Source organism: Micropterus dolomieu, linkage group LG01, assembly GCF_021292245.1.
Source record: "Micropterus dolomieu isolate WLL.071019.BEF.003 ecotype Adirondacks linkage group LG01, ASM2129224v1, whole genome shotgun sequence".
Classification (NCBI taxonomy): Eukaryota; Metazoa; Chordata; class Actinopteri; order Centrarchiformes; family Centrarchidae; genus Micropterus; species Micropterus dolomieu.
The window spans coordinates 11,519,752-11,533,575 of record NC_060150.1 but is presented as its reverse complement, the minus strand read 5'-3'; the positions used below and the strand labels follow the sequence as shown (position 1 = coordinate 11,533,575).

Here is a 13,824-nt window from a genome sequence, read left to right as displayed (position 1 = left end):
CTTCAGCAAATTTTCTCTAACTGGACCTCTTTGAATTCTAATTGAATACCCCTGTTCTTGTTTCTACTTTATTCTGTTTTTACTGGTAGCATTACACAATTAATTCAATTTTAATCACCATTTCGACTTTTACTTCCAACGACCATAAACAAGTTAAGAGATAAACTCATTATTGTGATGCATGCTGTTTCGCAATGACACTTGTTTTGTCTTGTTTTGTGTTATAAATCCCACCTCACCCTTTCCTTGACAGCTCAACCTCCCACCTCTCCCTAAAAGCCCAAACTCAGTCGCAGCCAGGCTGTTGCATGTTTTTTTTGTCTTTTTTTTTTTCTTCTTCTTTTGTCAATCGAATGTATTAATAATTTTGTGAGAAAATCTGCTGACAGACATCTATTAAACCAAGATGAAAGCTACCACAGGTTGGACATTAGACAACGATAAAGACAATCTGTTCCAAAGCAACACTTCTTCTCTCAGTCATTTTGACGAGAGAAAGGAAACCTAACAGCTCAGGAATTGCGCAATACCAAGATGGCGGCCCGGGCGACAATTTCACACACAGAAAACAGTTGTTTTTGGACTGAAAACAGCAAAAACTGAAAAAGCAAGTCAGTGGTTGTAACTGTAAATGTATATTGGTGCGTTGGTTGTTATTTTTATCTGGCTAATAATTGAGTTTTGTGATTTGAGTGATATGAGAGCTGATCAGATGCTTAGTGTTTGATGTGTGTGTGGATAAAAATGGCTGGTTTGACATTCTGGCTGAGCCTCCTAGCTTCACGGAGGTGTGTGACATGAAATACAAGGATCAGACATGGATTTCTCTTTTTCATTTTGCACGAAAATGAAAATCAGGCTGTTGCATGTTTACTTCAGCTCGAGCCAAGATGACAGCGGTTATAACTGCTACAACATCCCATAATATTCGATTACTGTTTCTTATTCCATGGGCTATTTGAGATAATGCATAATCATTTTTAAAAATGATTATGCATCTCAAATTGAACCTCTCCCTTTTAAAAGTTCAATAAATACTTGCCGATTTAAAATGCAGTAAAAACTAGTAGTAGAAGTATAAAGCAGCCTAAAATGCTACTAAAGTAGCCTACTGTATTTCAGTAAATGTACTTCACACACTTCCACCACTGTCAAAATGACTCACAGACTTGTGGAGTATTTTGTGGACCTAATGAAACCCTGCCCTCCTTTTCCTATGTAGATCGTGTCCATCAGTGACAACAGATCGCTCAATTCTGAATTCAACATCGCAAAATGCAGAAAAGGTCAAATGTCAAGCATTGCACACACACATCAATATCCAAATAAAATGATAAAAGACACTAAACCTTTCCTTCTTGCTGACATTTCTCTCCATCCCGCTGAGGGAAAGTTTTGATATCAGGACCCCCCTCAGAGGAGGATGGGGGTCCTCTCTCACCCCCTCTCCACTCATCCTAAATGAGGGCTTTTTCCTTGTTTTCCTCTGCTGTTGGTGGGGGGTGTCGGGCTCTGGGAAGAATGAGGGCTTCCTGGGGAGGGGCCTTTAAGTGCAGGGCTAAGGAGTCCCCCCCACCCCCCCTCACAATTCTCTATGTCTCTCTCTCATCCTAAATGGGGTCAAGCTTTCAGCCAGGACTTGCTGCTTTCAAAGACCCCAAAGAGCAGCTCTCCTCCACCTGCCCTTTCCTCCCCTTCCTCCACAACCTTTTCTTCCCCTTTCCGTTCCTTTCCATCCCTGTCCCTCACTTCACCTTCCTCTTCTTCCTGCCACTTACCCCTTTCTTCCTCTTTCTTGCTCACATCTGCCTACCTTAGTGTATCCATATGTCTGTTCATTAATCTACAATGCTTTACATAGCATAATTAATATTGTGTAAGACAGAACAGTGATTTTATGATCTACAGATGAAAAAGATATCTAGGTAAAAATGCTGAATTTGGTGAACATTTTTAGACATCTAGGTTACATATAACTGTAACAGACTACATAGATATAACTCCTGCTAGGCTGCTACATGTTGAATTCTAGTATAAATTGCAGTTGAAACAACAGTTATGTTACTTGGATGTCTAAACTTTTTTTTCAAATGAGTTTTGCCTCTTGGGGCTTTAAAGACAACTAATTGAACTGCTCATGGACATACCAGTGACGAGGAGTCACAAGTAGGCATGGCTTGGCTGGGTCAGATAGTAGAAGAGGTTGGGAAACTGCAAATCAACAAACCATTGCTTGCTAGATATGTTTAATTTAAAATTTCTCATCAGGGTCAAAACGCTTCTGACTCAACATTTAGATCACCATGGGATATTTAAAATCACCACTGAAGCCAGAAAGACACCAATTGTGATATCAAAACTAATCATGTGTATCCATTCAGGTTGAGAGCTTCCTAAAGGCAACATGTAATCAGAGTCACACAAGGTCACGCAAACAACCTGACCGGGGCTTTTCTATATCCGGCAGCAGCTAATAGATTAAAAAAAAAACAAAACAAAAAAAAACACACAGTCAAACAGCAGGACTCTTGGAAATATTTCTTTAGCTGCAGATTCAACTTGTACAGTAGCTCTGTGTAGGGCCATGTTGTAGAAGTGGATGTAATTATGTTATTATTTCTCCACGGATATTCAAACGACATAGCCTGTTATTAGTTTCTGTGCACATGTAGTGGAAGTCATACCTTTGCATCATGGTCCTACGATAACTCAGCAACTTTTTCTAAAGCAGCAGGGGTAATTCTGAGTGGGTTTAAATCTTTCAGCTTCAGGTTAAACATACAGGCTGATTTCTTGCAATTCTCACATGAAGACCTAAAGAATCAGCAACACTGAGTATAAATGCAGCTAATCAACAGCCAATGAACCTCAACCACCTGTCTAGCACACACCTTCATGCCTCAAACGGCCCTCCCTCTTTTATCAGTAGTAACATACCTTACTTCCTTTTACCAGTCATCCATTTATCCGTGGCAGTAGAAAGGCAAGTTGAGGACCTTTTTCTCCATATATCTGTCAATCCAACCAGGGAGAGGCATCATTTCTACACTCTGTTTCTTCTTGTTGGAGCATTGTAGGAGAAAGGATGAATAGGAGTCATGGGGGGGAAATAAATAGATGGCAGGTGTACAATCTCCAAGTGATGTTCCCCTCACTCTCCATAAGTTCTTATTGTTTCCAGATGCATAAATTTCCCACTATTTTTCCATCCAAATGCTCACCATCTCTGCCCAGCAGTGACACAAAGGGTCCCATCACATCTGTAGTGAAATCCCTGCAGAACTCCTTGTGTCCATCAACAGCAGAACATCAAGCCCTACATGATGACTTACTGCAATAAGAGATGCTGAACACTGTCCCTACCCTTAGCATCCATTTGTTTTTCCCTCCACCAGGGCCTGTCTTCATCCCTTCCTGCCTTCCTCAAGCCTCATTTGGCTTTCCCTTGCATCCACTCCACGGCGTTCCTCTCATCCCTGACTCTTTCCAACACCACCGCCGACGGCCAGTGTGGCTCTCCACTCCCTTCCGACCCATACTGGGTTTTATTTAATTTGTCCGTATAATAGACGTGAATGAACCCCAGGGTTTATGGCTACACAGAAAGCGACAGAGGAGGGAGGGGCAGGCCGCTCAGCAATGTGTGTCAAAAGAGAAACAATAAGTGCCATTATTTTTGATTGGCTTCCCCTTTTTAAAAATTACTTCCAAAGTGTGATGTCCTATTGTGGGAGCAGAATAATGCTGAACAATGCAGCAGGGGGCAGGGGGGTAGTCTTATATATCCAGGCTAATATTCAAGGGGGCTTTGGCCAATGCTGGCCGGCCTGCACTGGATAACCCTGCAGCGCAGCAACTGGGCCCTGAGTTAGGCTCATAATGGGAGGTATTGGGAGGCCTTTAGTTCCCATTGTGGTGGCTGTGTCAACAAAGAGGCCGCTGGGAGTTGCCTGGCATGTGGAATGGAGAAAAGGCCCTTTATCCCTTTCTTTTTAGAGAGAGAAACTAAAAGGGGGGAGAGGGGGGGCGGCACAGGCGCATTATCATTGCAGCTCGATGCATCACATCACTCACCCATGTCCCTGTTAGAGTTTTTGTCTAATGAGAAGAACGTTTACCAAAAGTAGATCATTGGTTTCAGTGCTACATGACAACGTTAGCATGCCCTGTATATGATGACTGATAATACAGATTGTTTATTCTTCTGTCTGTACCCAAATGGATTACACTGTATGTATTACCCATGGTGCATTCTTGACTTTCAATGCAAATTTTAAAGGAGAATTCCAGTTTATTACAACAGTGGTCTTATTTTTGGCCGTTATTTCTATGTAATGATAAAACTGTACTCACAGCTAAAATTAACTCACAGTTAATTGCTAAGACTTGAAAGCTGAGTCACTAAAAAGATCTAAATGGGGCAAGAAACACAAGCGGTCATACAGATAGACAGGTTGTAAATGGCCTGGGCAATATGGACCAAAAATCATATCCTGATATTTTTAGGCTGAATTCTGATATATATAATAATAATAATAATATATGAGATGTATATTCTACAAAGTTGGCGAAATGTTCAGTTGTACGTTGAAGCCAGATCTGACATGTAGGATCATACATCTGATCTTTTAAATCCAAAATAGAGATTCTGTTGAATTTCTCCATCAGTAGGAGTAGGATACGTTATATAAAGTTGCAGAAAATACACAGAGCTCGTCTTCTGGATTTCTCCACCAGCGATTCCATTCACAGCAGCAGGTGTACTGCATGTGGAGGAAGCTTGTTAATTGTGTAGCCTATCCGAACGAAACCAACATGTTAGCTACCGATTGACATCTGCACTGGTGTGTTCACTGTTTCTTTACTTGTAAAATATCCTCCGTGACTTGTAAAAGATAACAACTCTGCGTTTCTCTGCAAAATGTTGCCAAATATACCTGGGAGGCCTGCCCAAGTGAAGTCTGACTGAACTGTTGATTTTCTTTTTACAAACCAGGTCTTTAGCAGTGTGTCTCCCTCCATGTTGTTATGGAAAAATTAATTATTTAACATAAAACTATATCGGTCTAATTTTATATATTTTTTGGAAATTATAGTGCCCAGTGGTGTGGTTGAGCTAGTGTGAGAGAGCTAGTAGGTGAATGTGAGCGAAGCAGAGGAGAAGATAGGCAGTAAGTTGTCTTGCAGTAAATGTACAGTGTAGATTTCGGTGTGTCCGTTAATAAATCCTCAAAAACAAAAAGTGAAGGTTGGTAGCGTTAGTGAACATCTTCCCCTTGCTTCCAACTACTGTCTGGAAGCAGTAAAGCCTACCAGTACGTTTCAGATGAGTCTGAAAACTGATTGTTAGGAAAAGAAAGGTCGGTGGTGATGGAATCTAGTCACCTTTTATTGCTAATGAGGAGAAGTTTCTTCAAAAGCTGTAAATTAGAGGCAAACATCCTATCTTTATTGATTCTGATGTCATATTAACAGGGTTTTCCCTGCCATTATAAGGCTTTGGTGGTGAGGTCCAAAACCACCTGGGTTCTGTGCCATGAATTTAAAATCATTGTGGAGAGAATCAAAACTAACTAAATGACTTTCCCCAGATCTTTTGGTTATAGTTGGTCCTTCTGCGGACATCTTTAGCAATTTCTGTCTTACGTTTTTTTGGATGTTCTTTATTATTTGCTATAGCTTTTCCAACTTTTTGAACATAGATATTGTAATAATAATAATAGTCCAAATTTATGTTAAATTGTATATTTCTTTATTGGAAAAGATCAAATGTCCTTTAACTGCATGTTGTGAAGATGTGTTGCTTTTGTTTTTCATGTTATTTTACTATTTGATTTATTTAGTGATTAATAGGGTAGCGTATTAAAGAAAGCCAGTTCAACTGTTGTTGAAAAACAGACACTGTGGTCACCATTACAGCATAATACTTGGATATATGGTAGAATATAATATAGTCTGTAATAAACCAGTCATTGAAATATCTGTTGCAAAACTCACTTTCTGATAAACTGTGTAACAAACATTCATTACCTCTTTAATAACTGACTAACTGACTTTTATAACAACACACCTAAAATTGGCAGATTCTATTAGGGGAAGGGGATGAATCAATAAAAGGTCTTCAAAATTTTATTAGTCCATGTCTAATTAGTTTAACTGACATCTGTTGCTATAATAAAGAACAGTGTGTATACAAGCTCAACTGTCCCGTAAACTCAAACCTCTCCCTCCCGTACATGTTTTAGAGCAACATAAACACCAAACACGTTTATATGAGCAGTGGTTAGTTTGTCAATATCGCTGTCGGCCCATTCATTCATCCAACTCCACCTGGGAGGGAGACGGACACATGTGTTTACACTAGATCCTATTCACCTAGGCACACACACCGCTATTATACTTGTCTCCTGACTGCGAAGAGGCAACCTTGAGAAAGCAGGCCAAGCTGAACAAATAGTGCCATCCAAACATACTCGCGTACACATGTATGTAAATACACACACGCAGAAGACCAGCACCTAAACAAACAGGCCCAGCGATGGAAGCAGCACACGCCAAGCAGCTCTCATTACCAGCCAGCACAATAAGCTCAAGTCCACACACACACACAGAGACAGAAGAGCTACACAGTCAATATTCAGCGAGAGTTTCATTCCACAATAAAATGGACAAGCCAGCGAGCTATTCAGCACGCAAACTCAGCATGTACTCAATATAACGTCATGTTTTTTTTGGTTCCCAAGAGAGTTAAAATTCATATCTGGCTCACTGAAGATAGAAATGTACAAACTGTAACCACAGAGAGTGGAGAGCGGTGAATGATAAAATGGGAGGCTGGTGGACAGCTCTGGATGCCCGTTTGTTTACTACAACCAGAACAGCATCAGCAGTTTCCTATTGTTGGGCTGACAGATAAAGCGAGAGAGAGAGAGAGAGAGAGAGAGAGAGAGAGAGAGAGAGAGAGAGAGAGAGCGCAACTGGTCAGCATAGAAGGCAACAGAAAGAAGGAAAAGCCTGGCAGTGTAACTCCATATGTCAGGAAAACCCCCAAACTACATATATCTCCATTTATATGGCGTTTTATATCTAAGAAGTGTATTTTCTTTGCACATTTTATTGCAGAATTTGTATAGCTGTGCTGGTCTTCCAGAAAATCAGCTGTCAATAGGGTTAAAAATGACAGCAACAAGTTAAGGTCATATAAAACTAATTTGCAATAGCAGAGTTTTATATATTTAATGTAATCTGGATTGTGTTTTGTGGTTATATTAAGACAACTCAAAGTACCTGGTTGAGGGTTAAGTTAAGATAAGTCTTGGTTAAATAATTTGTCAACACTTAACGAAAATTATAGTCTGTAGCCAGCAGTAGTATGGATTTAATGCAGTTTGCAAAAGTTTGAAAACAGCAGGATGTTCGGTCTAGCAAAATAAATGAACAAAAGTCTGCTGTCTCACCTTCTATAATATTTCTATTTTTATATTATAAGGTTGCTGGGTTAATTCAGTTTGTGTTGGTTGTTAAACATTTGACTGCACAACAGATAGATATGACATATGGAAAGAGACTCATCACTCAGTAATTATTTATGTTTATAGTGGGCTGCAACTAACGATTATTTGTCATTTTGTCCATACAGAAAATCAGAAAATGGTGAAAAAATGTTGATGCCCAAGGTGACGTCCTCAGATGTCTTGTTTTGTCCATAACCTAATGATATGTAGTTTACGTTCATAGAGGACAAAAGAAGACAGAAAATGTTTACATTTATGAAGCTGAAATCAGAGAATTTGGATATTTTTCCTTAAAAAAAAAAAAAAAAGAACTAAAAGAGATTAATCGATGATCAAAATAATTGCCAATGAAGTTAATTGTTAACAACCAATTGATTAATCAACTAACCATTGCAGCTCTAGTTAATAGCAGCCTTAAGTAGCTAAATACTATCAGTCATATATTTATATTGATTATATTGTTCTTCTGTTTTTTGTTGTTGCCATTTTTAATTCACATTTAAGAAACATACATGTATTATTACTTATTTATTTTTTAAGTCTATTCTTTCACTTATTTTGCACACAGTCATACGTAATTTTTTTTCTATATTCATATATTTCTACTTTAAATGCTTTGTTTGCCTACATTCCCTCTCTGCTACAATTTTCTCACAGTGATCATTAAAGGGCCATATTATCTTGTGTACACACTTCACATGTATGCACATGTACGTGCACACTCCCAGCTAATGACAAGCCCTCCAGCTGACCCTCATCAGAGCGACAAAGAGGCAGATAGCAGCAGCAGGACAATAAGACAGAGAGGTTGCTTAGGGTGACGGGATAAAAGCAGTGACATGACAGCGATGGCGGGATCAAGAGCATGACAGGAGGACAACGGCAAGAGTAAGGTGGTGGTGGGGAGGGGCAGTTGACGGCACTAAACTCATTTTGGCTAGTAGGGCCCTATGAAATCTGATTTTTCTGGATTCTGTGTTTTATGATTTAAGCACATTTTATCACCAGAGTTTGTAATCATGTGGTAGATGAATAAAATAATAAAATTCAATAATTAATAACTCAAAAATTATCAATTTTACTGAATTTGATGTATTATGTAATTAAAGGTATGTGCAATTATATATGGGGATTATTCACAATAAATGTAGTACAACCAATGTTGCAATCATAGACTGTAAGTAAAATAAGTAGACAATAGCCACTGTGAGTTTGGCATTTTGGCTGTCACCATTTTTGAGACCGGACGAGAGGGTGGAGCTTGCTAGCTTGGTTAGCAAGGGGCATCTGTAATTCAGGTTAACTTTGATATTAATTGGGATGTTAATTTTGGCTAGAAAACAGGCTTAAAACAAAATGTACTTTCCAAAAAAAAGTAACAGACTACTTAAAGTGCCTTTTTAGTATGTTTTTTAAATGGTGAACAAGATTTTTAGGCGACCAAAATCTTAACTTTCATGAACTGAAAACACACAGCTGTTAGACGAAAACATAGACAGCACCCAAAAACAAGTTCACGGCTCATGTAATGCAACGTTGTTAAATAAGCTTTTTCAAATGTACACAGTGCAGTGGATACAATTTGCCTCTATCCTAATTGACAGGTTGTCATGCTAGCAACTTGTCAATCACAAGATAGCCAGCCCTACAGCATAAACTGCTTTATCATCTATTTTCCTCTAAATTGCACCATAATTTACTAAATGAACATCATGTTGTATTGAAGAAGACTTGAAACTAGCGATCAAGATCATAAACTCATTGGAAAAGTGTTTACTAAGGTAATAAATAAAGAGAGAAGTAGGGTCATTTTACCATTATTTTTAATGGAGCCGGACTTCTTTTTGCAACCAGAGGAGTTGCCCCCTGCTGGCTTTTACAAAGAATGCAGGTTTAAGGCACTTCTGAATTGGCTTCACTTTACAGACCTGGAGGTTGCCGTTTGGTTGCAATACATGTACTGTGAATGGCTCCCATATTAAATAGGTTTTTGCTTGACTACTGACAATATTTTCTGTAAGTTCTTCTGCAGGACAGCCTCGATATGCTGCTCAAACTTTCACTACTTTCACATGGGCAATGCAGCTCCTTGTTTATAAAGTTTGACCTGATGTAGCTTTTTAATTTCACAGAGTATATGACTCTGCCCATAGAGCCACGAAGCTCGCGTATTACATCTGCCGATGTGGTTGCACTTTTGACAGTTTGTTGAAGTGATGAGCCCCGCCCTCTATAAACACAGAAGAGGACAGAAGCAGCGTGCCCGTAATTGACAGTGCTGTGAGAAAAATGCTTATAATGCTAGGGAAAACCCCAATTTCTTTAAATTGCATCCACATTTGTTCATCGCAGAATCACAGGGCCCTAGGCTTGACGCTATCCAGGTTGAAAGTAGATAGCTAAAGAGACAGACATTTTGTTCAATTCTTCTTCAATTGAACAAAGATAAAACTGAAGTTATTGTTTTTGGAGCCAGGGAGGAACAATTGAAAGTCAGCGATCGACTTCAATCTGTAATGTTAAGAACCACAAATCAAGCCAGAAATCTTGGTGTAGTCATGGACTCAGACCTGAATTTGAGGAGCCACATTAAGATAATTAAGTCAGCCTACTATCACCTGAAGAATATATCACGGATTAAAGTACTTATGTCTCAGCAAGACCTGGAAAAACTTATCCATGCATTTATCTTCAGTCGACTCGACTACTGTAACAGTGTCCTTACAGGGCTCCCTAAGAAATTCATCAGACAGCTGCAGCTGATTCAGAACGCTGCTGCTCGAGTCCTCACTAAGACGAAAAAGGTGGATCACATCACTCCAGTTCTGAGGTCTTTACATTGGCTTCCTGTATGTCAAAGAATTGATTTCAAAATCCTGCTGTTAGTTTATAAAGCACTAAATGGTTTAGGGCCAAAATACATTTCTGATCTTCTGCTTCGTTACGAACAATCCGGACCTCTCAGGTCGCTTTCTGTCCCAAGACTCAAAACTAAACAAGGAGAAGCAGCGTTCAGTTATTATGCTCCGTATATCTGGAACCAACTCCCAGATAACTGCAGGTCTGCTGAAACTGTCAGTTCTTTTAAATTAAGACTGAAGACTTTTCATTTTACCATTGCTTTTATTTAAATATTAAAAGTTTTCTTTTTACCTCTGCCTTAAACTAGTACATTGATAACTTACACTGCACTGTAACATTTACTGTATTGTTTGTCTTTGTTTTTAGCTTTTTACCATTGCTTTTAATTAAATATTTACACGGTGAGAAATGAGTAGGTAATTGAGTGAAAAGATAATGAGAGTGAGACTGAACAGAGTGAAGGAAGTGGTCTTAAATCTCGCGCCTGAGTGATTTGCAGGAACCTCTGTCCACCTGTAAACGCGCAGGTGGGTCCAGAGTATAACTGGATCAAAGAGGCCTGCGGACAGACATGTCCTGGTTTCTCTGTAGTGTCCGAGGGTTTTTGGAGTTTCAGTGGACCCAAAGATTGCTATGGACCCAAGTACAGACTAGCTAGACAGAGCAGATTACGTGTACTTCTGTTTATTCTCTTTTCAAAATAATTGTAACTCAATTATTTGCTCAACCCCTCAGCCTGTTTTTATTTTCCATTTAACTCTTTTTTAACCCTGACTGTACACTGCACTGTAACTTTTATTATTTTTTCAATTTCCCTATGTTGCTTTTAAACTTTTTTATATTTCCCTGTTGCTTTTATGTTTTGTGTAAAGCACTTTGAATTACCTTGTTGTTGAAATGTGCTATACAAATAAACTTGCCTTGGAAACGAAAGGTACTGCCTAAAAAATTTGACACGGCAACTCCCAAGTTTTAAAATTGGAATGATAAACTCTTAAAATGTCACTTTGCTTGAGTGCAGGTATTTGGCCATAAAGCTAAGTATTCATTCATTTCAGTTCATCATGATTGGTACATGGACATCTGTACCAGTAGTTGAGATATTTCAGAAGCTGGAACTGAAATATTTGGCATTTCTTCTAGAAAAGAAATTGCTGAAATTATTATCAAAATAGTTGCTAGTAAAGTTGTGTTAAGAAATAAAAACAAAAATCATTTAGATGTCCCTGGAGCCTCCCTGAGTTTTTTCCTTTAAGCATGTTTGTGAGATCTTAATCTGACATGATGTGATTTTTCAGCTTCTTGCCATGGCACATCTTTTATACATCATCTATCCCCCTTCTCCAGGTGTATGTCAGGTAGGTATTTGGGTTGACTGGGTGTTTGCAGGGTGAAGACTGCAGAGCATCACTGCTCAGTCAGTCGAACTGGACAGATGATCAGGATAACGGTGAGAAACGGCCGTGTCCATCATCCTGTCTTTCTTCAGCGTGAAGAACATACATTATCATCTCATCATTGTGCTGTCAGCAGTCTATTCCTTCTGTGCCACACACACATCGTTCTATGTAGTAGCACATACTGTCACTCCGCACTGATAAGATGTCCATTATGCTTCTTTCAGCCCGACAGACAACATAAAATCACACATTCTCACACACTCCTAGCACTGCTTTAGTACTCCTGTTCTGGCAGACTTGACTGTTGATTTCTAAAATGGACCATAGAGCCACCAAATGGAAAAGTTATATTCACATGTTATTTGATGGTCCTTGCTCGCTAACTGCTTGTTTTATGTAAAGTTACTGTTATATTTGCTGGTTCTGAATTCTCAAATGTAAGGATTTGATGTTTTTGGATGTCATATTTGATAGTAAATGAAATATATTTAGGTTTTTCACCATTTTATCACTCCAAACTATGAATCGATTGAGAAAATAATCACTAGATTATATGATAATGAAAATTATTGTCACTTTTAGCCCTCGTTATCTTCTATTTCAAATCATAAAATAAACATGACATGTTTTAAGTATATCATGTTAAGGGAGCTTTAGACTAATTAGTAAGTGGCTGCATTTTTTATATATAAACACACACACCACAGCAAGATAACTGCACTGTTCAACCTGCAACAGCCAAACATTTGAGTGTAGGCTCATTATATGATAGATTTTAACTGTATAATAGTTAAATGAGTGGGAGTATAAACATTTTTATGGGGTATGGTATTATACTATACTTTTCTAATTGCCAAGAAATCCCATAAAAATACTTTCATTTAAAAAGTCATTTCTTAAAACCAGCTGGACACTGTAGTTGTTAGCAAAAGTCACTCAAACAGGAGTAAATGGTGCATTTGCTGAGACTATTTTCAGCTGCTCCAGAGAGTAATTAATTATAATTATTATGCTTGTTTATTTTTAAGGACAATGTATGTGGTACGCATAGTGAACGTAAGTGACATAATGAATAAGTAGGACCAAGTCATTGTTTGGTTTGGTGTTTTGATTGATTTCTTGACAGTAAGAAAAAGTGCATGGGTTAAACGCACTTACATAGAAGTCATATTAATCACAAAACATGCAGAAATGTCAGCCTTATTAGAAGTCTACTACTACTACGTGGATTATACACCACACCCTTATACAAAGAGTTATTAACCGCCGATTTAAAGCGTAGATGAAGGTATTGACACTTCACCTCATCCATACTGCGTGCACACATTCAGCTGCAGGGTCTGATTGAAAACTTTTCTTCACTGAGGGGAGAAAAATACACCTATTGTGGCAGAGCGTAGGTCCAGAGAGCCACAAACAATAACTCTGACCTTGGTATTAAACAATATAGATTTCCTTCTAGAATCTGTAGCTCAAGTGTTTATCTCATTGAAAGCTCCTTAGACACACACACTCACTCACACTGAGTGTCAGCCTTGGAAAGCTTGAAAGAGATGGAAAAAAAAAATGTTGGTAGAGGGAAGAACCAGGCAACGACTGACCACAGACATTTATAACGGCTTTTATATTCATTAGTTTAGTTATGTCTTTATATTTGACCATTTTAATGGAGGAATTATGACAGGTAGCAGTGATTAAGAGCAACCTTCACGGTTGGTTTTAAGTTCTCATAAATAAACTGTAAGCTGTTAAGTTACATACTAACTGCAGCAACGAACAATACTGATTAAAACAAGTCGAATTACTGGTCTTTTGTCTCCGCCTCATATAAGTCTGCACCTTGACCAGACAAACTCTTTTATGCATTTCTTACCTTTGATGGAAGGATGATGAGTGTCAGGCACAGGTCTTGTGCTTTCCAGAGGTATTGTGCATCTCTGTTGTCAACAGCAGTGTAAGGAGCCATCTGATGTTTGTCCTGGAAAGCAGACAAATAGAAGAAAAACGACGGTTACTCACTGAGTGATCTCTACAGGTTCAGTGTAACG

General features: G+C 38.6%; 1 long non-coding RNA gene across 1 annotated transcript in view; it reads right to left on the bottom strand.

The window, feature by feature from the left end:
- The window catches only part of LOC123975685, a 70,218-nt gene that overhangs the window by 13,322 nt on the left and 43,072 nt on the right, over positions 1–13,824 (bottom strand). Inside the window, exon 3 of the long non-coding RNA XR_006826142.1 lies at positions 13,650–13,754. This is a non-coding gene — a long non-coding RNA (uncharacterized LOC123975685). The remainder of the gene's footprint in view (positions 1–13,649; positions 13,755–13,824) is intronic.